This window comes from Papio anubis, chromosome 2, assembly GCF_008728515.1.
Source record: "Papio anubis isolate 15944 chromosome 2, Panubis1.0, whole genome shotgun sequence".
In the NCBI taxonomy this organism is placed as follows: domain Eukaryota; kingdom Metazoa; phylum Chordata; class Mammalia; order Primates; family Cercopithecidae; genus Papio; species Papio anubis.
Genome location: NC_044977.1, coordinates 116,413,490 through 116,440,805, shown reverse-complemented (window position 1 = coordinate 116,440,805; position 27,316 = coordinate 116,413,490). Strand labels below are relative to the sequence as shown.

Below are 27,316 nucleotides of genomic sequence, written 5' to 3'. Positions count from 1 at the left end.
TTCAGTTCATTTCAGTGAATGCTTTTTGAGCTCTGTGTTAGACACCGTGCTAACCATGTGGGATATGCATTTCCAATATTATATTTAAATCTTAGCGCAGGTAAAGCAGTTGAGAATTTTGTTATTAGAAAGAAATTATTAAGTGCCTAGCAGTTTATTCCATCATATTGGTGCAACACGGAGTGTTAACAGCCAAATTCTCTAGTAGTCATTCTTAATCTGATATAGACATTGCCCTTAGGATAGATAAGACTTGATTATGTATAATAATATAAAGATATTTTCAAGGAGACAACTCAGATTTGTGAGGAGGGAGATAATCTTTGATAAATGATGTTTAGAATTTTTCTTAAGGAGAAGGAAATCATTTAGATTCTCACCTAACAGCTTAGAGAATAATAAGTCTCTACTGGAAATAGTAAAATAAAAAATCAAGCCACTGGTAAATTAGAAAAAAAAATTGGTATTACCAAATATCTGGAAAGACAAGGAATTTCAAAGTATAAAAGAAAGGGAACCAGTCATTAAGGAAAAGATGGACTGACTTGATTAAATAAAAATAATTCTTTACATATAATATTTAAAAGTGAAAAACTATTTGTAGAAAACAAAATGGACAATACTGATGTTGCAGCATACATAGAATACAATGTAGAGAAAATATTAGATAACTCAATGATTAAGATGTATAAGGGATGACCATAAAAATATTGAGTCTAATTTTATATAATTGTGGAATTAATTTTTTTAGTTTCATAGAAATATATAGGAACTAAAGTTAGAATAGTTTATGAAAAGACTAAATTTCTAATTAATCTTGCAAACTGTAACACTTGTAAGAATCACATACTTTGAAATTCCACCATTCATCAAACGCTCATTCTGCGGATATTATTTGAAGATTTAATATATATCAGACACAGTAGTAACTGCTAATATGATGACTGTGAATAATAAGCGAGCTTTTTCTCAAGGGATTCACGAACATGACTTCTTCTTCTATCCTCTTCTCTTCCTTTGGTGAGTCTAGTCCACCAATATATCTACCTGCCTGTCCATCCAAAACGCATTTAATGAGTTCCTAGAATGTATTGGGCCTTGTGGTAGTTGTGGGGATATTAAGAAAAAAAGTGAAATTCTGTCATTAAGGAATTCAGTCAAGGAGATGAACAGAGGAAACTGTAGAGATACAAGGGATAAATGCTATTCAGATAATAGATATCTCTAGATTTATCAGGGGAAGACATACACTGAATTAGATCTTAAAAACTAACACTAAAATATTAATGCATTTTATTCAAACTTTACATTCTAAACACAATTTAAAATGTTATTGTTGTTTCCAAATGTAATATCTAATGAATGAAATAATCAGAGAATCAAATATTTGTGAGAACAACACCATAACTTGTCAAAGACCCCATGAAAATTTATTAAGGTGTAATCAGATTCTGCTAAATATCTGCCCTTATAATTTGTTAATGGTTATTTAAAGGCTAAAAACAGAGCAATTGTCTTTTTTCGTTTTTTGGTTTTGACGTAAAGGACAGAATTGTTACTGATAGAATAAAGTGTGTGCAGGGGAGAGGAATAAAATATCGAAGAACTTTATAGATCAGTTATGATATGCTCCTGTGTTGTGCTGTTATTTTTGTTTGACACTGTTATTTATTTGTCCTGCAGTGGTTTACTCTTCTCATTTTCAGCCTTCCTCTCTTTTCTTTAGTTTTCTAGTTAATTTGATCTCTCCTCTAATGTTTCCTTATAGTGTCCTAATTTTTTCAATGCTTATTCAAATGGCTTATTCATTTTTGCACTTAAAATAATTTTTCCTAAGTATATATAAATACTCAGAAATAGGTACAATTCTTACTGTACACTTGTGTGCTACATACACTTTGAAATGCAGTATATATCTTTCATGTTACAGAAATGCTAAGGTTAATTTTTAAATAATAGTTAAAAATGCTCAGAAATGGATTAATTCTAATAAAGTCCCTACCTACCCTTTAGTGTTGATGTTTATCCATTACATTATGTTTATTTTTTCTTTCTCATCAGAGGATATATAGTAATGCATTGGCTGAAGTGATTTCATGCACTATACCCAATTGAACTTTTGTGCAACAAATCAAAGTATTTTAAATGAGAATTTCTGAGGACTTATGGAGAAAACTCTAAATATCTAAGGGAAGTATGAAAGACTCAGGGACCAGTTATTTTTTGAGCTAGGTCTCTAAATGTTTCCTGTTGAAATTTACCCCTAATGACTTGTAATCAGGATTAAAATCTATGAAAATTAAAGAAAAGCCAGGCGCAGTGGCTCATGCCTATAATCCCAGCACTTTGGGAGGCCCAGAAGGGCAGATCACCTGAGGTCAGGAGTTCGAGATTAGCCTGACCAACATGGAGAAACCCCATCTCTGCTAAAAATATAAAATTAGCCGGGCATGGTGGCACATGCCTGTAATCCCAGCTGCTTGGGATACTGAGGGAGGAGAATCTCTTGAACCCGGGAGGTGGAGGTTACGGTGAGCCGAGATCGCACCCCCACTCCAGCCTGTACAACAAGTGCGAAACTCCATCTCAAAAAAAAAGAGAAAGAAAAAAAAAAAACAGAAAAGTCATCTATACACATTAGCTTTGTTTTGAAATGTGCATAAAATCTTGAATTTATGAAATAGTTTTCCTTGTGACCATTTTGTCCTGTGACTGGAGTTTAGGCCAAATATCATTTATTTGCTATAGAGCTGGGATTATAATCTCATTCTTATGATTCCTAGCCCTGAGCTCTTTCCACACATTTATCCAATTCTGTTTCTAATAGAAAGCATAAAACCGGATGGAATAAACCATGTGGCAGAGGTAGGAAATGAAAATAAAACCCATACTTAACGTATGCATCCCAGTGGAGCTTGTGTAGGAACTTTTGAGTCAATTTAAATGGCCAATTGCTATAGATGTACACTTAGAGACTGACAACTTAGAATCACAAAACATCATGTTGGGTGAAAGTAAGGGGCAGTGATTTGCATTAAGTTGCTGCCTAAATTGGTTAATTGGCTTTCTACAGAACTCCCTTGTTTAATTTGTTTTTGAAATAATAACACACCATTAAAAAACATGCTTCTGGAGTAAGAATTTGCATGCTGTAGCCTAGCTGTTCAGTTCTTATTATCAGGAATAAATCTGCAAGTGCCCTAGGGAAAAAATTACCCACACATAGATTTCTTCTGGGGAAGGATTAAAATTGGAAAGTCAGTGAGTTAAGCAGACTTAGCTTCTTGGTTTTTAAATATCATACATAAGTGAATAATTGTCCTAAGCAACTATACAAGTATTATTCTTTCAGTGTTAGCCATGAGTATTTCTATGGGAACTGTTAACAACTGTAGTGCAAAGAGTGAAAATAAAAAGTTGCTTCATAGATTAATGGAGAAAAGTCATTGTTTGTGTCCATGCAGGAAGAGTATAATAGGGAATTGAGTGGCACTACATTTAGTTAAAAAGAAAAAATACCAATATTCAGTTGTTTAAAGTAACATATGGCTTATCATTTTCCATTTTACATGTGATCCAATTATGATATAAAATTTAAAATTACTTTTAACAATATATTTTACAAATACTGGTTGTGTTTTTAGAAACTTACGACTGATTTAGAAGGAAATATTTGTCTCATATTTTGGTTGTATCTTCTGGTATGTTTTTGTTTATAGAAATATATGGTTGTAAGATTTATGGTAATTTAAATTTACCCTCTAGATAAAACAAGACTTTCACCTAGTGACAGCCTCTAACAATGTTTCTGAGAATTTAAGAATTAGAAAACAGTGCTATCTTACGTATTGTGCAAATACACAAATACCTAGAAACCATTTGCCATTTAAACTCTGCAATGATTATATATATATATATATATATATATATATATATAAAATAATGTTTATGATATCACTTGTTTAAACTATGGAAAATGAGTCAGTATTTGAAATAAGATTTAATTCAATTAGGGGAATTTCTACCCCTAATTCTATAAAGATATCATGCTCATTGATAGCCTCAATAGAATATATTAACAGATATGTACTAGCTATCAGTTGAAAAATATATTCAATGGCAGTATTCATGAGTAATTAACAATAAATATATTTTTCTATATTTAAAAAATATATTTTGATATTTTTTACCTAAATACCATGTTTTTTGTATGTCCAGTTTTTGTTTGTTTTGTTTTGTTTTGTTTTTTTGAGACAGAACCTTGTTCTGTCACCCAAGCTGGAGTATAGTGGCAGGATATTGGCTCACTTCAATCACTGCCTCCTGGGCTCAAGTGATTCTTGTGCCTCAGCCTCCTGAGTAACTGGGATTACAAGTGTGTGCCACCACACCCAGCTAATTTTTGTACTTTTAGTAGAGACAGGGTTTTGCCATGCTGGCTAGGCTGGCCTCAAACCCCTGACCTCAAGCAATCCACCTGCCTCGACCTCCCAAAGTGTTGGGCTTACAGGCGTGAGCCACCATACCCAGCCTCAAATTCTTTAGGTACTGCTTTCCTCAGCTCTCCAGGCTTTACCGCCTACATACTCTACACTTTTACTGAAAAATATTTTAAAAAGATGTTTATACCAAGATGAAACTAATTTATGATACATTTAGTCATTCATCTTATAGTCACATTTTGAATGCTCATACATGTGGGGTAATAGAAGTATTGAGATAGTACAAAGTTGACTAAGATTTAATTGAAGTTTGATGTTTTATTCCCTCCTAGCCTCAACTCTAAATGAATGGCTAATTCTCATTTTGACAATAATATTTACTGAGTACTTAATTTGAGTCAAGTAATATGCTAAGTATTATCCTATTTATTCACTAAAATAGGGTTATAAAAGAGCATCATTATCACTATTTTTCATATAAGAAAGCTGAGGCTTAGGGGGTTGAGTACATTTACTGAAGATCTCTTAAGTGAGCTTGAAAGACAGAATTTGGCCAGGCAGTTTGACTCTATAATACATACCTCTTATCCATTATTCACAACAGCTTTGGAAAATCTTTTGAGGGGCAGGTGGGTACAGGTTGGGGATAAGGATGGTCTATCTAACACTTCATAAATGCCTCATTAAGTCTACTGACTAGTATATGTGATTGTATTTTCTTGCATAAAGTTATTTAGTTCTAGTAACCAAGTGTAAGCTAGCTAGTTCCTTTCTTCCCAGCTCTGTAGATCATGATTGTTAAACAATTTTTCCATTAACTGGCTACTGTGTGTTTACCTTTATATTATTTATTGTGGAAGATAAAGGTAAGAAGAAGAATCAGGTGTTTTTATTTTTCTCAAATAGTTTATAAAATTAAAACATATGAAACATGAAAGTATATTGGTGAAGGTTTAAAAAATCAAAGAAGTTTGTGACAGAATTTTTTTAAAATGAAATATTTTAATAGAATGAGATAAGACATGGTAATATGTGAGTTTTTAAAAGAAATTCACTCACTAATTAATTTTTGCAACAACGTAAAACCAGTTAGTAAAGAACTGAGTCTAAATAGAAATAAAGGTGTGTGGCTTGTTGATACAGATTTAGGGTTTATTGTTTCTTCCTATTCTTCACCTAAAAAATAGCAAGGAAGAGAGTATGAGAGGATGAGGTCCAAGGTAAAGGAGAAACAAACAAACATAAACAGAGCCTCTGCCACTGAAAAATACATTTGTATGCCTGAGCATGAAGTGATATTAGAGAAGGCTCCTCATGGGAGTTGGTGGTAGAAATCTGCTGTAGAATTGCCTTGATGTGCATTTCTTGAAACCATTGTGTTGAGTATAGCTATGAATTGGGATATTAATAGACAGATATTTAGCTGTAAGTGGCAGTTCTTTTTCACTCTTGGAAGGGTCCCACCTTACCCATCTGCTTCAAAAGTCTACTCTTTCTTCCTGTTTCTGTTTTTTGGTGTTCCTGCCTTTATAGAAGTGTTTATTTAATACTATATATGATTTTACTCTAGGAATATGTAAATCTCCAAAATATACTTAGAATATATTTATGTTAGTATCCCCTGTCATCTTTAATGGTTTCTCACATCTCTCTCCATTATCACCTTATGTTTTTATTGATCATATACATCTTAATATGTTATTCCTTACTCTTCACAGTTAATAATCTAAACCTGTTATTAGCTAAGAAAATGTGGATTATTGATAGTAAAAGTGAGAGGAGCAAACAGAATTTTTACAGTGTGGTAGAATAGAAGAGGTCCCAGATACCTATCTCTTTACATGGTAGTAGAATAGACCTCTTTACATGGTGGTAAAATAGAAGAGGTCCCAGATAGGTATCATGATTATGACAGCCAGGCAGTTCCAACTAAAGTAGATGCCCATTATTTGAATCTTGAAGTTGACTAGATAAGGACTCCTTGCACATACAGGTCTGACAGGTCATAAATTAATGTCAGCAGGAGGTCAGGGTCTGAGATGGGCAGATAGGAGAGTCAATATTAATCATCAGCAATAAGGACACTAGAAGATGATACCAATCCTAGGTCCAGATTATTCTCCAGCCAGTGAGCCTATAAGAAAATCAATTAATTACAACTTGTTTGGAGATTGACTTATTGTGTAAAATTGAAGGTAGATTCTGGCTAGCATGAGCAAAAGGCAGATAGTAGAGATTATAGGGAAGTTTAGTAGGTAAACTTGGCCGGAGTTGAGAAATGGTGTTCAGGAATAGAGGAGTGCGTTAGCATTAGTACTATAATTCTGACTGCTAAAGATGATTGGATGTTAAGATTCTTGGATAATGTGAAGCCGCCATATAGTCCTTAGTTGGGAAAGAGTAACATGAGAGGCATTCATAAAGGTGAATAAGAGTGAAGACATCCTAAGCCAACTTGGAGGTTGTATCAGATGTGGTTCTAAAGTTGCAAGCAACAGAAATCAATTCTGACTGATTTAAGGGGAAGAGTATTTACATAAGGAATGCTGGATAGCTCACAAAATTGCCAGGAGGTTTAGGAAACAGATTCAAGTTTACACAGCCAAATTATACTACCTAAATGGACTGTGGAAGATGCCACTTCCATTGATGCCTGTCTTCGGGGCCCCTAAGACCGCTCCCAGTTTTGATGACTTGCTAGGAGGAATTACAGGACTCAACATAGTTGTGTTCATGGCTGTGATTTATTATAGTGGAAGGATATCAAACAAAATCAGCAAAGGGAAAATGTACATGGAACAATGATTGGGAGAAACCCAGTGAAAGTTTCCAAGAGTCTTCCACTAGTGAAGTCACAGAGGGTACTTCTAATTTCTCTAATAAAGAGTTTTGACAATAGAGCTGACATGTTATCTACCAAGGAAGGTCATTAGAGACTCAGTACCCAGGTTTTTATTGGGGGCTGGTCATGTCGGCATCCTCTGCGAGGTGCATACCAAAATTCCAAACTCTTAGAAGGAAAACAAGTATTTAGCATAAATTATGTTGTGTGTACACACAATGTAGTACTTAGGGAATGGGGGAACCCTTCCAAGATCTATGTTCCTAGATACCAGTCAAGGTCTGACTTCATAGGCAGACCAAATTTTTAAGGGTATCAGTCTCATACCTGCTATATTAACTCTTTTCTGTCCAACACCTAATGCAGTTCTTATTCTGTGAACACAGATGGCATTGCTGATGTTACCCCAGAAACTTTATTTCCTGAATTCTCTGCTGCCAACAGTTCTGGTTGGACCCCCTAATTCTGGGAAAATGTGTCTGATCGATGAAGCTTAGGTTGTGTGCCACACCCTTACTGCAGAAAGGCCCAGCAAGTGAGTTTCTGACATTTTCAGCTTGAGAAAAAGCTGAATTCTGCTCCCACCAAGACTCATGAGAGAAGAGTTTCCTAATCAGAGGAAGGGAGTTCAGGTGCTGAGCACTAGAAATATTATGAATGCCCACTGCAGAGGCTCTTGCTGCTGCACAGTTGGAAAGAAGTAAGGTACTGCTTCATTTTACTTTTAATTATTGATGCTAAATAACTTAATTCAAGCATAATATGAACATGGACCTTACTGAGCCTGCAGTCCAGATCTGGTTTATAGATTTTTGTTTCATTTTTCCAGTATTTAAAACACAAACAAAACTGGATTTAAACTCTTGAACTAGCACATGCACTGTTCATTTCACCACTCTCCCCTCCCAACCCCTCTGTCTTATTCCTTTTGCCAAGAGCTTCATATATACCACAGCTCCATCTGGCCCTGGATATATTTGAATTGATTATCCTTTGACTAAACCAATCATTTTCAACCTTGATTGTCTGAGACATATGTGACATATAACACTCATATATGGAACACATGTTCATTCTCGCCTACAGATTAATGGCTCTAGCATTATAAGTTAAGCTTTGTGTTATGCTAGTCATATCACTACCTCTTTCTTTCCCACTCAAGAAATCATAAGGCGTGCTCAAGAGTGATTTGTTAAAGTGATAATTTGTCATCCATTTAAAATATTTGTGCTTTATTATTAGTAATATTAGATTGTATTACTCCTTGTGACTGATGGAGATACATCCAGTGTTTCTCCAACCCCTCCTTGAGTGAAAACAACTGGTCTGACTTTAGGCCATAGTTACCAGTTACCCTGGTAACTAAGGGTAGAAGGTTAATGGCAATGAAAATAATTATATGTGTGTATTAGTCCGTTTTAACAATGCTATGAAGAAATACCCAAGACTGGGTAACTTATAAAGGAAAGAGGTTTAATTGACTTATAGTTGCACGTTGCTAGGGAGACCTCAGGAAACTTGCAATCATGGTGAAAGGTGAAGAGTAGCAAGGTACCTTCTTCACAAGGTGACAGGAAGAAGTGCTGAGTGAAGGGGGAAAGAGTCCCTTATAAAACCATCACATCTTGTGCTAACTCACTATTATGAGAACAGCATGGGGAAACCACCCCCAGGATTCAGTTACCTCCACCTGTTCTCTCCCTTGACACATGGGGATTATGGGGATTATGAGGATTACAGTTTAAGATGAGATTTGGATGGGGACACAAAGCCTAACCATATCATTGTGCAAAGTAATTATCCCTTAAATATAAAATCACAAAAGTAAGGAATAAAGTACAATCAGAATGTAAAGTAACTTCCAGGGAACTAAGGATCAGCCTTCTTTGGCAGCCTCAACCATCTGAAATAATGTAAACCTTAACTCGAATACTTAAGTTGGAATTTAAAAACGAGAATGAGGAGAAAAGTAAATGAAGCAAAAGGCTCTGAGCAAAAAATACATGAAAATAGATGGACTGATTGTTCATCAAAAGACAAGAAGCACTTTCTGTTTAGGCAGAGGCTATAAAAGCCCAGGTGTAGTAGTATAAAAGCAAAAAATATCAGTAAAAATAATAGGACAAGAAGGTACCTGAGACTAGAAAAAAACAAGAAAGACATTTTTGATAATAGAGCTATGTAGCTCAGAGACAATAGCCAGTAGAACAGGCTACAGATCTTTGGCATGGCATGATTTCTCTGAGCCTCAGTTTTCTATTCTTACAAAGAGAGTAATGATTGTCATAGATTACAAAGAGAAAAATACGTGAGATGATGGATTTAATGTGTTGAGTGTGATTTACATTATAGTATAGCTCCTATAGGTTGTATTTGCTTAGCAGGTAGTTGTGTCATTTATTATTGTAAAGAGTAGAAATGAATATTCTAACATTAGGACATTGCAAAGGAACTGTAAATAATTGGGGTCCCCAAAATATACAACACAGTTCTCCATTATAAAATAATATAACCTTTCATATTTAAAGAATTAATCAAGTATACAGTTGGCCCTCCATATCCACAGGTTCTGCATCTTTGTATTCATTCCATAGTGAATCAAAAATATTCAGAGGAAAAATAATAAAAAAAATACAAATATAAAAATGAAGTATAGCACCTATTCACTTAGCATTTACCTTGCATAAGGTATTATAAGTAATATAGTGATGATTTAAAGTATATGGGAGGATATGCATAGGTTATATGCAAATACTATGCAAGTTTTTAAAACTTTTAAGTTCAGGGGTACATGTACAGGTTTGTTACGTAGGTAAACTTGTGTCGTGGGCGTTTGTTTTACAGATTATTTTTTCACCCAGGTATTAAGCCTAGTACCCATTAGGTTTTTTTTCCGAATCTTCCTCCTCCACCCACCCTCCTCTCTCTGATGGGCCCCAGTGTGTGTTGTTCCCCTCTGTGTGTCCATGTGTTCTCATCATTTAGTTCCCACTTACAAGTGAGATTATGAGATATTTGGTTTTCTGTTCCTGCGTTAGTTTACTAAAGATAATGACCTCCAACTCCATTCATTTTCCTGCATAGGACATGATCTTGTTATTTTTCATGGCTGCATAGTATTTCACGGTGTCTATATGCCACATTTTGTTTATCCAGTCTGCCATTGGTGGTCATTTATTTTGATTCTATGTCTTTTGCTATTGTGACTAGTGCTGTAGTGAACATATGCATGCATGTGTTCATGCAATAGTGCTGTAATGAACATAGGCATGCCCGTTCCTGTGTCCAGAATGGTATTGCCTAGGTTGTCTTCCAGGGTTTTTATAGTTTTGGGTTTTGTATCTAAGTCTTTGATCCATCTTGAGTTGATTTTTGTATATTATGTAAGGAAGGTGTCCAGTTTGAATCTTCTGCATGTGGCTAATTATCCCAGCACCATTTATTGAATAGGGGTGATTACTCAAAGACCTAAAAACAGAACTGCCATTCAACTCAGCAGTCCCATTACTGTGTATATACCCAACTGCTTCTCAGTTCCTCCCACTTCCTCTTAAGTGGGATAGGATGCATGGAGACAGCTGGAATTGAGTATTTCCCTTTTCCCACATGGAGGGCTAGAGGGTACTGAAAGCGGGTATTTACTTTTCTCCGTGTGTAAGCGTACAGTTGGGTGAAGTTGGATATTTCCCTTCTCCCAGGTCAGTTAGGCTCTGATAAAACCTCAGAGGTTAGGCTCTGGTTAAATAGTTTCTCCTAAGGATATACGTTATTGAGAAGAGCAGAATGCTCTATCTAGTGTATTTCAAAATCATTCCTTTTCCTCTCCTTCTTGGAGCATGAACGGGTTTTTCTTCAGTTTTCGCTGTGTGACCCTGATGGAGCTCCATAAAAATGTATGGGGCCTCTGTATGGCTGGGTCCCGCTAGTGATTTTAAAAGCTCAAACTTGTCCACATTGACCCTCTTAGAATTTGTCATTTATGCTTTACGTTTTCCTACTCCACTAGTTCTTGGACAAGTTTCTGCTTGTAAATTTCCACTCTGGTAAATTGCAATTTTCCCTATGTTCCTCCTGTCTTTTGCTCCACTTTTGGGGGCAGAATTTTGCCATGCATGTGATCTCACTTCTCTGATGGATCTAAGAGGAGTTGTTGATTTTTCAGTTTGTTCTGCTTTTTTTTTTTTTCTTTTTGAGATGGAGTCTCGCTCTATCTCCCAGGCTGGAGTGCAGTGGCACAGTCTTGGCTCACTGCAAACTCCGCCTCCCAGGTTCACGCCATTCTCCTGCCTCAGCCTCCCCAGTAGCTGGGACTACAGGCACCCGCCACCCCGCCCGGCTAATTTTTTGTATTTTTAGTAGAGATGGGGTTTCACCATGTTAGCCAGGATGGTCTCCGTCTCCTGACCTCGTGATCCGCCCGCCTCGGCCTCCGAAAGTGCTGGGATTATAGGCGTGAGCCACCCTGTCTGGCCAGCTTGTTCTGCTTTTTACTCTTTGTTTAGGATGGAGTGGTGACTTCTAAGCTCCTTACATGCTTTGTAAGAAATCAGAAGTCCCCTTTCCTTTTTTCTTTTTAAACTTGAGTATGTAATAGTTAGTTATTATCACTGAAATTTGTAGCCAATTGTGGTGGACATCAGATGTTCTGTCCATATAATACTCCTTCCCTCTTTTTCTGAGAAAACCAGCACTCCAAAAACCACATACATATGAATACTTACGTTTATCCATGTGGCCTAAACAAGAGCTGCTGCCCCTTATGCTCAGCTTTTGGGCCATAGTCATTAATTCATGATCCACAGACAAGCTCTGTCTGTCAGAGGCCTTTTTTGGTGTGTGTGTGTGTGTGTGTGTGTGTGTGTGTGTGTGTGTGTGTGTTTTAAACAGGTGCTAGGGAATGGTGGATGTTGCAGATTTCTCTCTGGCCCTGATGCTTAGAGGATGGAAGTTGGTAAGCTGTTGGTGGCCATGTCTCTGGTAGCATAGACAAAATAAGTCTGTAATAGTTAGAAACAGTGCCAACCCAAAGGAGAACCATAGAAAGCCCTGGCAGTATTTGTGCCATTCTGAAGGCTAGCTCTATCATTCTTTTACATAGTTTAATCATATGAGCCAAAGCCAATTCTTTGTCTAAACTAGATGGATCATAATGGCATTTGCAACCAAGATGTCTCTAATTAATACATCACTGTACTTATTTGACTTCAATAATTTGGTCCAATAATTATTATTATTGACCATTATTTCAAAGAATCTCCTAGGTATTCATGGAATTCAGAGAAAAGTAATACTTGGGCTTTAATCTAATAGAACATGAAGTCTAGAAGATGATATTAGTTAAGTCCACAAATCTAGAATAATTTGATGTCACATGAAGTATACAAGAAAAATTATAAAGTAGTTAACAGAGCAATTGTGTTGAGGAAATTAGAATAGTTTTCATGGAAGAAGTGGCATTTGATATGGATTGGATTTCAGTAGGTAGATGGGGGAAGCATTCCAGTCCCAGAGAAAAGAATTAATAAAGGCATTAAGTTTAGAAAGCATGGAGTAAGAGTGGTTTTTTTTTTTTTTTTTTAATCAGTAGTAAGTAGTACAGATTGGTTGTAGGCAGGGAGTCATGTCTACGCTAGAATGGGAAGCAATGGCTATATTGTGGAGGTCCTGGAATGCAAAGGCCAATTAGATGTATTTGATTTGGTGACATAAATAGAGAGATTGACTGTTTTTGAGCATAGCGATGCCATGATCAGAGCTGCATTTCGGGATAGTTTTGCAGTAGACACCAGGATTTATGTAGCAAGAGCCAAGATATAAAAAGATTACTTTGGAAGACATTAAAATTGTCAAGTTTATGAACAATGATGAACTGAAATAGAACTATGAGAGTTAAATGGAAATGAGATGGATGTCAGGTAGAAATGATATGTTGGGAGAAGAATAAATTGGAGATAGCTCAGACGTTTGGTAATATTAATAATCACTGAAGATTAGAAATACTATAAACCTTCTGCCTTTAGCACCAAAGTCACATATTGCTTATATATTACTTTACGTAAAACACTAAGCTTGGTCCTAATGCAGTTTTCTTCCTCTTCACTGCTGTCATCAAAGACCACATAATTTGAAGTCAGCTTGATCTAGTTTAAAATCTAGATTCAGCTGTTTTATTTAACTGCTTGGATAAGATATTTAACTTTTTTAGATCTCAGTTTTGTCACCTCTAATAAGAATATGATAGGATTAACTTCTTATGGTATTCATGAGAATTAAGTAAAATAATATATATAAAGCAACTGAGATAATTCCTAGGATAGAGTGCCTGAGTGCAAGGTCTCCGTTAATACTTCTTAGTTGTAGGACTGATGCTTTTAATGTGCTGCACAAGCCTTTACAAATCCAGAAGCTAGTCCTTACTAAGGATGCAGTATGTAAAAGCTCTTTTTTCTTTTTTTTTTTTTTTTTGCAAAAAAGAGTGATATATTTGAGTTAAAATTGTGTAAGAAATAAGTATTACTTTGGTGAAATATTAAGTACATCAGCATATTCAAATGATTTATACAATCCCAAGGGAAATAATAATCAATATTGCAGACCTTATAGTACTAGTTCTAAATTAATACAGAAACAATAATTTTCATGCATTGCAAAAACAATCATAGCTTCACTGCAAGTATTTCAGTTAAGCAATCACAAAGATATGATTTTTATATTATTTATCAATTCTTTCAGTTTACCCAACTGTAGATCCTCTGCACCAAATTATGAGTGCATTTGGATATTTTCTACTATGTTTTTAGAATGTTTTATATGTGTGTATATATATATATATATATATATATGAAATTATACTTTAAGTTCTAGGGTACATGTGCACAACGTGCAGGTTTGTTACATATGTATACATGAGCCATGTTGGTGTGCTGCACCCATTAACTCGTCATTTACATTAAGTTTATCTCCTAATGCTATCCCTACCCCTTAACCCCTCCCCACAATAGGACCCGGTGTGTGATGTTCCCCTTCCTGTGTCTAAGTGATCTCATTGTTCAGTTCCCACCTATGAGTGAGAATATGCGGTATTTGGTTTTCTGTTCTTGTAACAGTTTGCTGAGAATGGTGGTTTCCAGCTGCATTCATGTCGTTACAAAGGACACGAACTCATCCTTTTTTATGGCTGCATAGTATTCCATGGTGTATATGTGCCACATTTTCTTAATCCAGTCTGTCACTGATGGACATTTGGGCTGATTCCAAGTCTTTGCCATTGTGAATAGTGCCGCAATAAACATATGTGTGCATGTGTCTTTATAGCAGTATGACTTATAATCCTTTGGGTATATCCCCAGTAATGGGATGGCTGGGTCAAATGGTATTTCTAGTTCTACATCCTTGAGGAATCGCCACACTGTTTTCCACAATGGTTGAACTAGTTTACAGTCCCACCAACAGTGTAAAAGTGTTCCTATTTCTCCACATCCTCTCCAGCACCTGTTGTTTCCTGACTTTTTAATGATTGCCATTCTAACTGGTGTGAGATGGTATCTCATTGTGGTTTTGATTTGCATGTCTCTGATGGCGAGTGATGATGAGCATGTTTTCATGTGTCTGTTGGCTGTCTGAATGTCTTCTTTTGAGAAATATCTGTTTACATCCTTTGCCCACTTTTTGATGGGGTTGTTTGTTTTTTTCTTGTAAATTTGTTTGAGATCTTTATAGGTTCTGGATATTAGCCCTTTGTCAGATGAGTAGATTGCAAAAATTTTCTCCCATTCTGTAGGTTGCCTGTTCACTCTGATGGTAGTTTCTTTTGCTGTGCAGAAGCTCTTTAGTTTAATTAGATCCCATTTGTCAATTTTGGCTTTTGTTGCCATTGCTTTTGGTGTTTTAGACATGAAGTCCTTGCCCATGCCTATATCCTGAATGGTATTACCTAGATTTTCTTCTAGGGTTTTTATGGTTTTAGGTCTAACATTTAAGTCTCTAATCCATCTTGAATTAATTTTTGTATAAGGAGTAAGGAAAGGATCCAGTTTCAGCCTTCTACTTATGGCTAGCCAATTTTCCCAGCACCATTTATTAAATAGGGAATCCTTTCCCCATTTCTTGTTTTTGTCAGGTTTATCAAAGATAAGACGGCTGTAGATGTGTGGTATTATTTCTGAGGGCTCTGTTCTGTTCCATTGGTCTATATCTCTGTTTTGGTACCAGTACCATGCTGTTTTGGTTACTGTAGCCTTGTAGTATAGTTTGAAGTCAGGTAGCGTGATGCCTCCAGCTTTGTTCTTTTGACTTAGGATTGTCTTGGCAATGCGGGGTCTTTTTTGGTTCCATATGAACTTTGAAGCAGTTTTTTCCAATTCTGTGAAGAAACTCATTGGTAGCTTGATGGGGATGGCATTGAATCTATAAATTACCTTGGGCAGTATGGCCATTTTCATGATATTGATTCTTCCTATCCATGAGCATGGTATGTTCTTCCATTTGTTTGTGTTCTCTTTTATTTCACTGAGCAGTGGTTTGTAGTTCTCCTTGAAGAGGTCCTTTACATCCCTTGTCAGTTGGATTCCTAGGTATTTTATTCTCTTTGAAGCTATTGTGAATGGGAGTTCATTCATGATTTGGCTCTCTGTTTGTCTATTACTGGTGTATAAGAATGCTTGTGATTTTTGCACATTAATTTTGTATCCTGAGACTTTGCTGAAGTTGCTTATCAACTTAAGGAGATTTTGGGCTGAAACAATGGGGTTTTCTAAATATACAATCATGTCATCTGCAAACAGGGACAATTTGACTGCTTCTTTTCCTAACTGAATATCCTTTATTTCTTTCTCTTGCCTGATTGCCCTAGCCAGATCTTCCAACACTATGTTGAATAGGAGTGATGAGAGAGGACATCCCTGTCTTGTGCTAGTTTTCAAAGGGAATGCTTCCAGTTATTGCCCATTCAGTATATTGGCTGTGGGTTTGTCATAAATAGCTCTTATTATTTTGAGGTACGTTCCATCAATACCGAATTTATTGAGCGTTTTTAGCATGAAGGGCTGTTGAATTTTGTCAAAGGCCTTTTCTGCATCTGTTGAGATAATCTTGTGGTTTTTGTCTTTGATTCTGTTTATATGCTGGATTACATGTATTGATTTGCGTATGTTGAACCAGCCTTGCATCCCAGGGATGAAGCCCACTTGATCATGGTGGATAAGCTTTTTGATGTGCTGTTGGATCTGGTTTGCCAGTATTTTATTGAGGATTTTTGCATCGATGTTCATCAGGCATATTGGTCTAAAATTCTCTTTTTTTTGTTGTATCTCTGTCAGGCTTTGGTATCAGGATGATGTTGGCCTCATAAAATGAGTTAGGGAGGATTTCCTCTTTTTCTATTGATTGGAATAGTTTCAGAAGGAATGGTACCAACTCCTCCTTGTACCTCTGGTAGAATTCAGCTGTGAATCCATCTGGTCCTGGAATTATTTTGGTTGGTAGGCTATTAATTATTGCCTGAATTTCAGAGCCTGCTGTTGGTCTATTCAGGAAATCAACTTCTTCCTGGTTTAGTCTTGGGAGGGTGTAAGTGTCTGGGCGATTATCCATTTCTTCTAGGTTTTCTAGTTTATTTGCATAGAGGTGTTTATAGTATTCTCTGATGGTAGTTTGTATTTCTGTGGGGTCGGTGGTGATATGCCCTTTATCATTTTTTATTGCGTCTATTTGATTCTTCTCTCTTTTCTTCTTTATTAGTCTTGCTAGCAGTCTATCAATTTTGTTGATCGCAGTCTATCAATTTTGTTGATCTTTTCAAAAAACCAGCTCCTGGATTCATTGATGTTTGTGGGGGGGGGGGTTTGTTCTCTATCTTCTTCAATGCTGCTCTGATCTTAGTTATTTCTTGCCTTCTGCTAGCTCCTGAATGTATTTGCTCCTGCTTCTCTAGTTCTTTTAATTGTGATGCTAGGGTGTCAATTATAGATCTTTCCTTCTTTCTCTTGTGGGCATTTAGTGCTATAAATTTCCCTCTACATACTGCTTTAAATGTGTCCCAGAGATTCTGGTATGTTGTATCTTTGTTCTCATTGGTGTCAAAGAATATCTTTATTTCTGCCTTCATTTCGTTCTGTACCCAGTAGTCATTCAGGAGCAGGTTGTTCAGTTTCCATGTAATTGAGCAGTTTTGATTGATTTTCTTAGTCCTGAGTTCTAGTTTGATTGCACTGTGGTCTGAGAGACAGTTTGTTATAATTTCTGTTCTTGTACATTTGCTGAGGAGTGCTTTACTTCCAACTCTGTGGTCAATTTTGGAATAAGTGCGATGTGGTGCTGAGAAGAGTGTATGTTCTGTTGATTTGGGGTGGAGAGTTCTGTAGATGTCTCTTAGGTCCACTTGGTGCAGAGTTGAGTTCAATTCCTGGATATCCTTGTTAACTTTCTGTCTCGTTGATCTGTCTAATGTTGACAGTGGGGTGTTAAAGTCTCCCATTATTATTGTATGGGAGTCTGAGTCTCTTTGTAAGTCTCTAAGGACTTGCTTTATGAATCTGGGTGCTCCTGTATTGGGTGCATATGCCCAAGTTGGCCGAATAGGAACAGCTCCAGCCTCCAGCTCCCAGCGTGAGCAACACAGAAGATGGGTGATTTCTGCATTTTCAACTGAGGTACCGGGTCCATCTCACTGGGTCATGTCAGACAGTTGGTGTTGGTCCACGGGTGCAACCTGACCAGTGAGAGCTGAAGCAGGGCGAGGAATCATCTCACCTGGGAAGCGCAAAGGGGATGGGAATTCCTTTTCCTAGCCAAGGGAAATTAAGACACACAACACCTGGAAAATCAGGTAACTCCCACCCTAATACTGCTTTTTACCAAGGGTCTTAGCAAACGGCACACCAGGAGATTGTATCCCACACCTGACCCAGAGAGTCCCACACCCACGGAGCCTCCCTCATTGCTAGCACAGCAATCTGAGATCTAACTGCAAGGCGGCAGCCAGGCTGGGGGAGAGGCGCCTGCCATTGCTGAGGCTTAAGTAGGTTAACAAAGCCGCCGAGAAGCTCGAATTGGGTGGAGCCCACCACAGCTGAAGGAGGCTGGCCTGCCTCTGTAGACTCCTCCTCTGAGGACCGGGCGTAGCTAAACAAAAAGCAGCAGAAACCTCGGCAGAGGTAAATGCCCCCATCTGACAGCTTTGACGAGAGCAGCGGATCTCCCAGCAGGGAGGTGAGATCTGAGAACGGACAGACTGCCTGCTCAAGTGGGTCCCTAACCCCTGAGTAGCCTAACTGGGAGACATCCCCCACTAGGTGCAGATTGACACCTCACACCTCATATGGTGGGGTACTCCCCTGAGACAAAGCTTCCAGAGCAAGAATCAGACAGCAACACTCGCTGTTCAGCAATATTCTATCTTCTGCAGCCTCTGCTGCTGATACCCAAGCAAACTCCAATAGACCTACAACTGAGGGTCCTTATTGTTAGAAGGAAAACTAACAAACAGAAAGGACACCCACACCAAAACCCCATCAGTACGTCTCCATCATCAAAGACCAAAGGCAGATAAAGCCACAAAGACGGGGGAAAAGCAGTGCAGAAAAGCTGGAAATTCAGAAAATCAGAGCGCATCTCCCCCTCCAAAGGAACGCAGCTCATCACCAGCAACGGAACAAAGCTGGATGTAGAATGACTTTGACGAGTCGAGAGAAGAAGGCTTCAGTCAATCAAACTTCTCAGAGCTAAGGAGAAACTACGTAACCAGCGCAAAGAAACTAAAAACCTTGAAAAAAGATTTGATGAATGGCTAACTAGAATAACCAATGTAGAGAAGTCCTTAAAAGAACTGATAGAGATGAAAACCATAACACAAGGACTACATGACATATGCACAAGCTTCAGTAACCGACTCGATCATCTGGAAGAAAGAGTATCAGCGATTGAAGATCAAATGAATGAAATGAAGTGAGAAGAGAAGTGTAGAGAAAAAAAGAGTAAAAAGAAATGAACAAAGCCTCCAAGAAATACGGGATTATGTGAAAAGACCAAATCTACATCTGATTGATGTGCCTGAAAGTGACAGGGAAAATGGAATCAAGTTGGAAAACACTCTGCAGGAAATCATCCAGGAGAACTTTCCCAACCTAGTAAGGCACGCCAACATTCAAATTCAGGAAATACAATGAATGCAACAAGGATACTCCTTGAGAAGAGCAACGCCAAGACACATAATTGTCATATTCACTAAAGTTGAAATGAAGGAAAAAATGTTAAGTGCAGCCAGAGAGAAAGGTCGGGTCACACACAAAGGGAAGCCCATCAGACTAACAGCAGATCTCGGCAGAAACTCTCCAAGCCAGAAGAGAGTGGGGGCCAATATTCAACATTCTTAAAGGGAAGAATTTTCCACCCAGCATTTCATGTCCAGTCAAACTAAGTTTCATAAGTGAAGGAGAAATGAAATCCTTTCCAGACAAGCAAATGTTTAGAGATTTTGTCACTACCAGGCCTGCCCTACAAGAGATCCTGAAGGAAGCACTAAACATGGAAAGGAACAACAGGTACCAGCCATTGCAAAAACATGTCAAAATGTAAAGTCCATCGATGCTAGGAAGAAACTGCATCAACTAGCGAGCAAAATAAGCAGCTAATATCATAATGACAGGATCAAGTTCATACATAACAATATTAACCTTAAATGTAAATGGATTAAATGGTCCAATTAAAAGACACTTTCTGGCAAATTGGATAAAGAGTCAAGACTCATCAGTTTGCTGTATTCAGGAGACCCATCTCACATGCAGAGACACACATAGGCTCAAAATAAAGGGATGGAGGAAGATCTACCAAGCAAATGGAAAACAAAAAAATGCAGGGTTGCAATCCTAGTCTCTGATAAAACAGACTTTAAACCATCAAAGATCAAAAGAGACAAAGAAGGCCATTGCATAATGGTAAAGGGATGAATTCATCAGGAAGAGCTAACTATCCTAAATATATATGCACCCAATGCAAAAACTCTCTTTTTAAGCAAGGAAGGAAGACTTCTCAATTTCATATCTTGGGTATCTGGGATAAATTCTTAGTCAACTCTTTTTTTTTACAATCACATGGAATTCTTCCAAATTTTGTCATATTCACTTTGCATGACTTGGTTTCCACCTTCATTCCTTGTTTCGCAACCTCTATTGGATCTAAACCCTATACTAAATCAGCCTACTAAACAAGTGGTTCTCATGTCCTGCTTAATTCCTGCAATTCATACCCACAGACACCCCACCTAACCTTTGGAAGCTACTCCTCATACATTTTTAAACCAGATCATCTAAAATCTTTCCATAGCCCCCTGCTTGAAGTTTGGTCATAAAACGGCTTACAAACACAGGATACCATTGCGCAATTGTGAGATTGCAGCATATTCCCCTTTCTAACCTGTTATCACCATTGGTATTGATATTGATGTGGATAAAGTGTGCATTTCATTGTCACATTGTATCTGCACTCTGGATATTGGTTAGCCATTTCTCTACCCCATTGCTGGTTGCTGGCTAAATGTTATCAGATTATGATAATATGATATCTTGGAATTTTTTCAGGCAATATTTTTTCTTTAATTCTGTATTTTTAAACTCAGATTTATGGCACGTTGCTTTTTGACAATGGTGCCAAAACAATTTAATGAGGAAAGAAGAGTCTTTTTAGCTAATGGTGCTGAGGCAACTGGATATCAACATGCAGAGAATGAAGTTTTATTCTTACCTCCTATTGTGAATAAAAATGAACTCAAAATGGACCATAAGCCTAAATATAAGAGCTACAGCTATAAAACTCTTAGAAGAAAATTTATGAATATATCTTCATGACTTTGGGCTCTGCAGTGGTTTTTAAATATGACATCAATAGCCCAAACAATAAAAGAAAGAATAGATAAATTAGAGTTCATCAAAATGAAAATGTTTTGTTTTGCAAAGTATATGATAAAAAATGTTGAAGATGACTCATATCATGAGATAAAATGTTAGCAAATTATATCTTTCACAAGGGACTTGTATCTAAAATATATTAAGGACTCTTACAACTCAGACTAAAATGAAATAAAATAGGCAAAGAATCAGAGTAGATGTTTCTCAGAATAAGAAGACATTGTGTAGCCAATAAACACATGAAAAGGTGCTTAACATCATTACACATCAGGAAATTGCATAACAAAGCCACAGTGACAGACTACACTCACTAGGGTGGCAAAAAGATAATATCAGTGAAGTTGTAGAGAAATGGGAGCCCTTACATATAGCAAGTATTGTACCCTTATATGTAACCCTTATAAGTAACCCTTATATGTATCAGCAAGTATTAGTGAAGTTGTAGAGAAATGGGAAGCCTTCTGTGTAGATGAGGGGGATGTAAACTCGTTCAGGTGTTTTGGAAAACAGTTGGGCAGTTTCTCATGTCATTAAAAAGACATACCACATGAACCAGAAATTCCATTGCTAGCTATATATGAAAAAAGAAATGAAATATGTCCTCACAAAGTGTTGTATATGAACATTCATAGCAGCATTATTAATAATAGCCAAAAGATGAAACAACACAATTGTCCATAAACTGATGAATGCATGCATAAATAAAATAGTGGTATATCTGTACAATGGAATATTATTTGGCAATAAAAAAGTATTGATGCATATTGCAACACAGATGAACCTTAAAAACATGGTACCTGGAAAAAAAATAGCCACAAAAGTTTACATGTTGTATGATTTCCATTTATATAAAATGTCCAGAATTGGTAAGTCTACAGAGACAGAAAGTAGATTATTGATTTCCTAGGGGAAGGAGAAAGGAGAATGGGAATGACTGTTAATGAGCGTGGCGTTTCTTTTTGGAAGAATGAAAATGTTCTGAAATTGTGATGATTTTTGCAACCCTGTGAATATACTAAAAACCACTGAATCATAGACTTTTAATGGGTGAATTGTATTATATGTGAATTAGATCTCAAGAAGTCAAGAACTGGTTTCAATTTTAAATGAAAGTGGCAGTGTATAGCTTTCAAAACAAATGGAACGCGGTGGAGGAGAGACATCTTAGATGAATTGAAAACAATAGAATGAAGTAAATAAGTAGGGGCGATTTCATTTCTTTTTAGGTGGGAAGAGCCTTTCTATTCAAAGAGCACTCCTTTGAAAGCCTTTGTTTGGGTATTTTATTGGGTGAAGGAGAAGTTGTTGGTTTCTATTTCATGACTAGCAGGATAATCTGGCCAGTTGATCTCTTTATACTTTAGACTCATGCTTATAAAATATTTAGTACCACCATCAATCTTAATTAAAACTTATAATGGGATTTGAATTATGGGATGAAAGTGAGAGATACATACTTTAAGAGTATTTTATATTTTATAGGTATATAAAATACTTCTATCATCCAGAGCTATTGTGAACAAGAATGAGTAAACCATTCTCTGCGAGAACTTAGCCATAAGTGAATCACCATATGAGAACATTGGGACACCGTCCTTCAAGAAATTACTTAAATGGAAGAATTACTTTATCAAGTTTGGGTGAACACTATGCTCTCAGAAAGTACACTATGAACCTCAGATCACCATGACCTGCATTAATATTGCTGGTGTTCTCTATTGAATCCTGTATCATTTTTACCATTATATAAATTACTGAATCTTATAACTGCAGGCCATGATTATATAGCCATCTTCCTCATAGTCCACAGTGTCTTTTGACTATCCAGAACAGCAGTAATCTGAGCAAAATTTGTAGTTCATGGAAGTGTTGGGTAGTCAAAGCTTCCACTTACTCTCAAGCTGTTCATTTACATAGTTATTTTTTTAAACAAAACATATGTTTAATACTCTTTGGAAGTGTTTTATATTGATAGTACTCTGGAATAATTTATCCTTATTATTGCCAAGTGTTTGATGTCAGCTTGTTCTCCAATGTCAGCTCTATATTTAAATAAATTAATTCAATTTAGTATATAGCTAGTATCCTCAAGAATTAGTCTCAGCTGGTAATTTAAAATGTATGATCCATCGAAGGAATTTGTTATGTCTTAATAATCTGAAATATTGTCATTTTTTTCAACATTGATGTTGCATCACATTTTCTTAACATATCATATAGTCTTATGTTCTAATATTTCATGATTACTTCTCAAAGGAAGTACTTATATGAATCATTCTTTATCAATGTTTTACCAAAACTTTTATTACATTCTGTAGCTAAATGATAAAACCACTTTTGTCAAGAGAAATGAACTCTTTTTCAAGTGAATGTTTATTTTTTCTCTATCAATAAAGATGATTTTATTGTCTTAATTCTCTTGCTTGATGTATTTAAAAAATAGATACAGTGATGTTTGACTTTAACATTGATTAGTTCAAGCTGGGCATGGTGGCTCATGCTTGTAATCCCAGCACTTTGGGAGGCCAAGGTGGGTGGATCATCTGAGGTCAGGAGTTCGAGACCAGCCTGGCCAACATGGTGAAACTCTGTCACTATTAATAATACAAAAATTAGCTGGGTCTGGTGGCGGGCGCCTGTAATCTCAGCTACTTGGGAGACTGAGGCTGGAGAATTGCTGGAACCCGGTTGACGGAGGTTGCAGTGAGCCAAGATTGCATCATTGGACTCCAGCCCGGACAACAACAGCAAGACTCTGTCTCAAAAAGGAAAAAAAAAAAAGAAGAAAAACAAATTGATTAGTTCAGAGAATCTGGACACCATTTACTGGGTGCACAATTAGATGCTTTGAATTATAGAATTCAATGAGAATTTTTATAAATTAACATATAACTTAATCCTATAACCTATTGTGATCGGTTTTATTTTTCTGGCACTAATTTTTTTTTGGAAAACAAAGACTGCTGGAATATTTAACCTTGATGAATATAATTTTGGAGTAGCATAAGGTACTGCCATGAGGGATACCTACCATAGGTATTTTTGTGTGTGTGTGCTGAAAGCAACATCCACATGCATTTACAACTCCAAAAACAGTGTCTTCAGAGTGGATTAAATTTAATTAAGAGTCTGGAAGGTCTATGGTTTTCAGCTGTGCAAACATTTCCAAATGCAACTGAATTTATATTAATTTCTTCATTTAAATAAATGCTCTTGTGTTATTTCTAGGTCATTTCCAACAGTGCTCATTACTATGAAAAAATAAGACAACGTAGAATCAGAGATTTTGATCTTAGGAAACTGCAGAGGGAATCAGTCTGACCACTTTCCTTTTCAAGTGAAGAACCGAAGCACCAGGTATTTAACGATCGTGCCCAGGGCAAATTCAATGGTTAATGCCTGAGCCTGGACTAAAATCAATTCGGTTATTCTTCTTTAACTCCAGTTCTTAACTGCTGACTGTAATGAATGGATAGGGTTTCAAAACCACTGTTAGAGACTTTAGGGTTTTTTTCTTGTGCAGTGTTTTACAGGTAATAGAAAATATTCTGAAAATCTGGATCATTATTTAGAAACAATCTGAAAACTTTGAAAAACATAACCAGAACCCAGCTTTTTTACTTGAGTAAGGATAGGTGTTTTGGGCTGAATTATGTCCTCTCCCAAAAAATTCATATCGAAATCTTGACATCCAGTACTTCAGAATGTAACCCGATTTGGATATAAGGTATTTTTAGAAGTGATAATGTTAAAATGATGTTATTAGAGTGGACACTAATCTAATATGACTGGTGTTCTTATTGAAAGAATAAATTTGAATATAGACACAGACATAGGCATGATTATATAAAGGTACAGGAAGAAGACCGCCATCTAGTCGAGAGAAACCTGAATTTATATTAATTTCTTCATTTTAAATAAATGCTCTTGTGTTATTTCTGTAACAGAAATTCAATGTAAATTATTCCCCATAGTCCTCAGAAGGAACCACCCTGATAATGGACTTCAAAATTCCATTGTTAGAAGATAAATTTCTGTTTTTTAAGCCACACAGTCTGTGGTAGTTTGTTGTGGCAACCCTGGCAAATTAATACAATGAATTTTCTTTAAATGGATCTAGAGTAGTTAGGAACAAATATATTCTGAAAGGCCTAGAAAATAAAAGGGGGAAAAAAATTCATGTTATTGAACCAACTACATATGCAACAGAAGAGGGAACATAGCTCTTCCATATCATTTCATTCATTCATTCCCTTATTTTCTCAACCAATATTTATGTTTATTATGTATTAAATATTTTATTAGGTGCTATGGGCACAAAAATAAATTCAGTATAGTCTATGCCCTTGAAGAGATCAGATACTAATGATAGAGATGAACAACTAAACAGATAATTAAAATATTGTTTGGAAAGTGCTGTGATAGAGATACAGACAAGGTGTGCCAGATTAGAGATCAAACAGTCAACATCATATGTGTCTGACAAAAAGTTTTTTTGCAACCTTTGAAGTGCTTTTAAGCCTTGCAGGAAGGTTATCTTCTATGCCAGGTAGAGAAGGTATCAGGGAGAGTATTTCATGGATTGGGTAGAGTATGTGTTCAAAGTTAAGGGAATAATAAAATCAGATTGCACTTGGGGAAACTTCAAGACTCTAAGGCAGGAGATTTAAGGAGCCTGTTGGGAAATGTTAGGTGTCACTTGCAGATGAGAACCAAAAAACTCTTATTTTAAGGGGAAAATATGGGTTTACTTGAATGCAGTAGGAAATCACTGATAGCTTTTAAGCAGGAGGTGAGAAATAATCAGATATGCTTTTTTGATTCTAATGTCATACTAAGGAAAAACTGTAATAGGGGAGCAGTTAGAAGTAGGGGGAGGTTTCAAACACCGCATGTTCTCACTCATAGGTGGGAATTGAACTATGAGAACACTTGGATACGTGGGGAACATCACACACCAGGGACTGTCGTGGGGTGGGGGGGGAGGGGAGGGATACCATTAGGAGATATACCTAATGTAAATGATGAGTTAATGGGTGCAGCACACCAACATAGCACATGTATACATATATAACAAACCTGCACGTTGTGCACATGTACCCTAGAACTTAAAGTATAATAATAATAAAAGAAGAAGTACAGGGAGTTTTGAGTTCAGGCAGAAGTTGATACAGGGCTTTTAACAAGGTAATGACCATAAGAAAAAGAGGAAGGTATGAATTTGATATTTATGAGATATATTTGATTTGATTGAATTATTCATTGGATGTTTTAGGCAAAGAAGAGGACAGTTCAGTAAGCTTTTTACATTGGAAGGATAGATTTTAATGCTGCTAATCACAATAGGCAATATGGGAAAAGGAGCAGGGTTTTCAGGGGAAAGCACTTTATTTAGATTGGGGCATGATCAGTTTGAGGTAATTATGGAATTTTCAGATGGAGAATTTGCTTTGTGCAAATTTATATTCAGTGGAAGCCTGCCCAAGTCAGCAATATGTTGTTATACCCCAAAGACCACTGTTAAACCATCTGAAAGTGAGTCTAATAGTGTTATTAATTTGATGAGATACTCTTATTCATTAGCTAAAATATTTACTGGAGATATATATATATTTTTTTAATAACAGCAACACTGAGAAAGTCCCACATTATTTATTGAGCATGTAAAAGTCCTGCCATCTATTTGTAAATTCAGAGCCATTTTAGAATAAATGAAGGATTCAGCAATATGTGTAGAGTTGCTTAAGGAAAGCTTATATTAAAAAACAAACAAAACCAAACAAACAAAAACAGCCTTACTGCATTCGTAAGGGAGAAAATTCTTGAGCAAGAATTCTTCCTCATTTGGGAATGATTTGTTAGATGGCTTATACACCAGTTCAGTTTAGTTCAGAAAACATTTAATGAGCATCACCTATTTACTAGGCTCTGTAAGTGACTACATAGCCCTGTTCTTGAACACGTTTATTCCCCAAACCTTTTATGTCCTTTCATTTCTCCCTGAGTATTGTGGCAGACTACTTTTGGTTTCTGACATACCACCAGGGCATGAGCTACTTGTTTTGGATATTGTTTCAATTACAAGGCTGCCAGAACACATATATCACACAGGTTATGCTTGGCACTTTCAC

The 27,316-nt window shown here is 36.6% G+C and overlaps 1 protein-coding gene across 8 annotated transcripts in view; it reads left to right on the top strand.

Annotated features, from left to right (window-relative positions):
* The window catches only part of NAALADL2 (N-acetylated alpha-linked acidic dipeptidase like 2), a 1,420,296-nt gene that overhangs the window by 33,717 nt on the left and 1,359,263 nt on the right, over positions 1–27,316 (top strand). For 5 of the 8 annotated variants that reach the window (XM_021933741.2, XM_021933737.2, XM_021933735.2 and 2 more), the window contains exon 2: positions 24,414–24,542. The exons of 2 other annotated variants lie outside the window; for them this stretch is intronic. The gene's annotated coding sequence lies outside the window, so the exon portion shown is untranslated. Of the gene's footprint in view, positions 1–22,019; positions 24,543–27,316 lie in introns of those variants that run through there. One more of the 8 variants, XM_031662855.1, reaches the window with a different exon arrangement.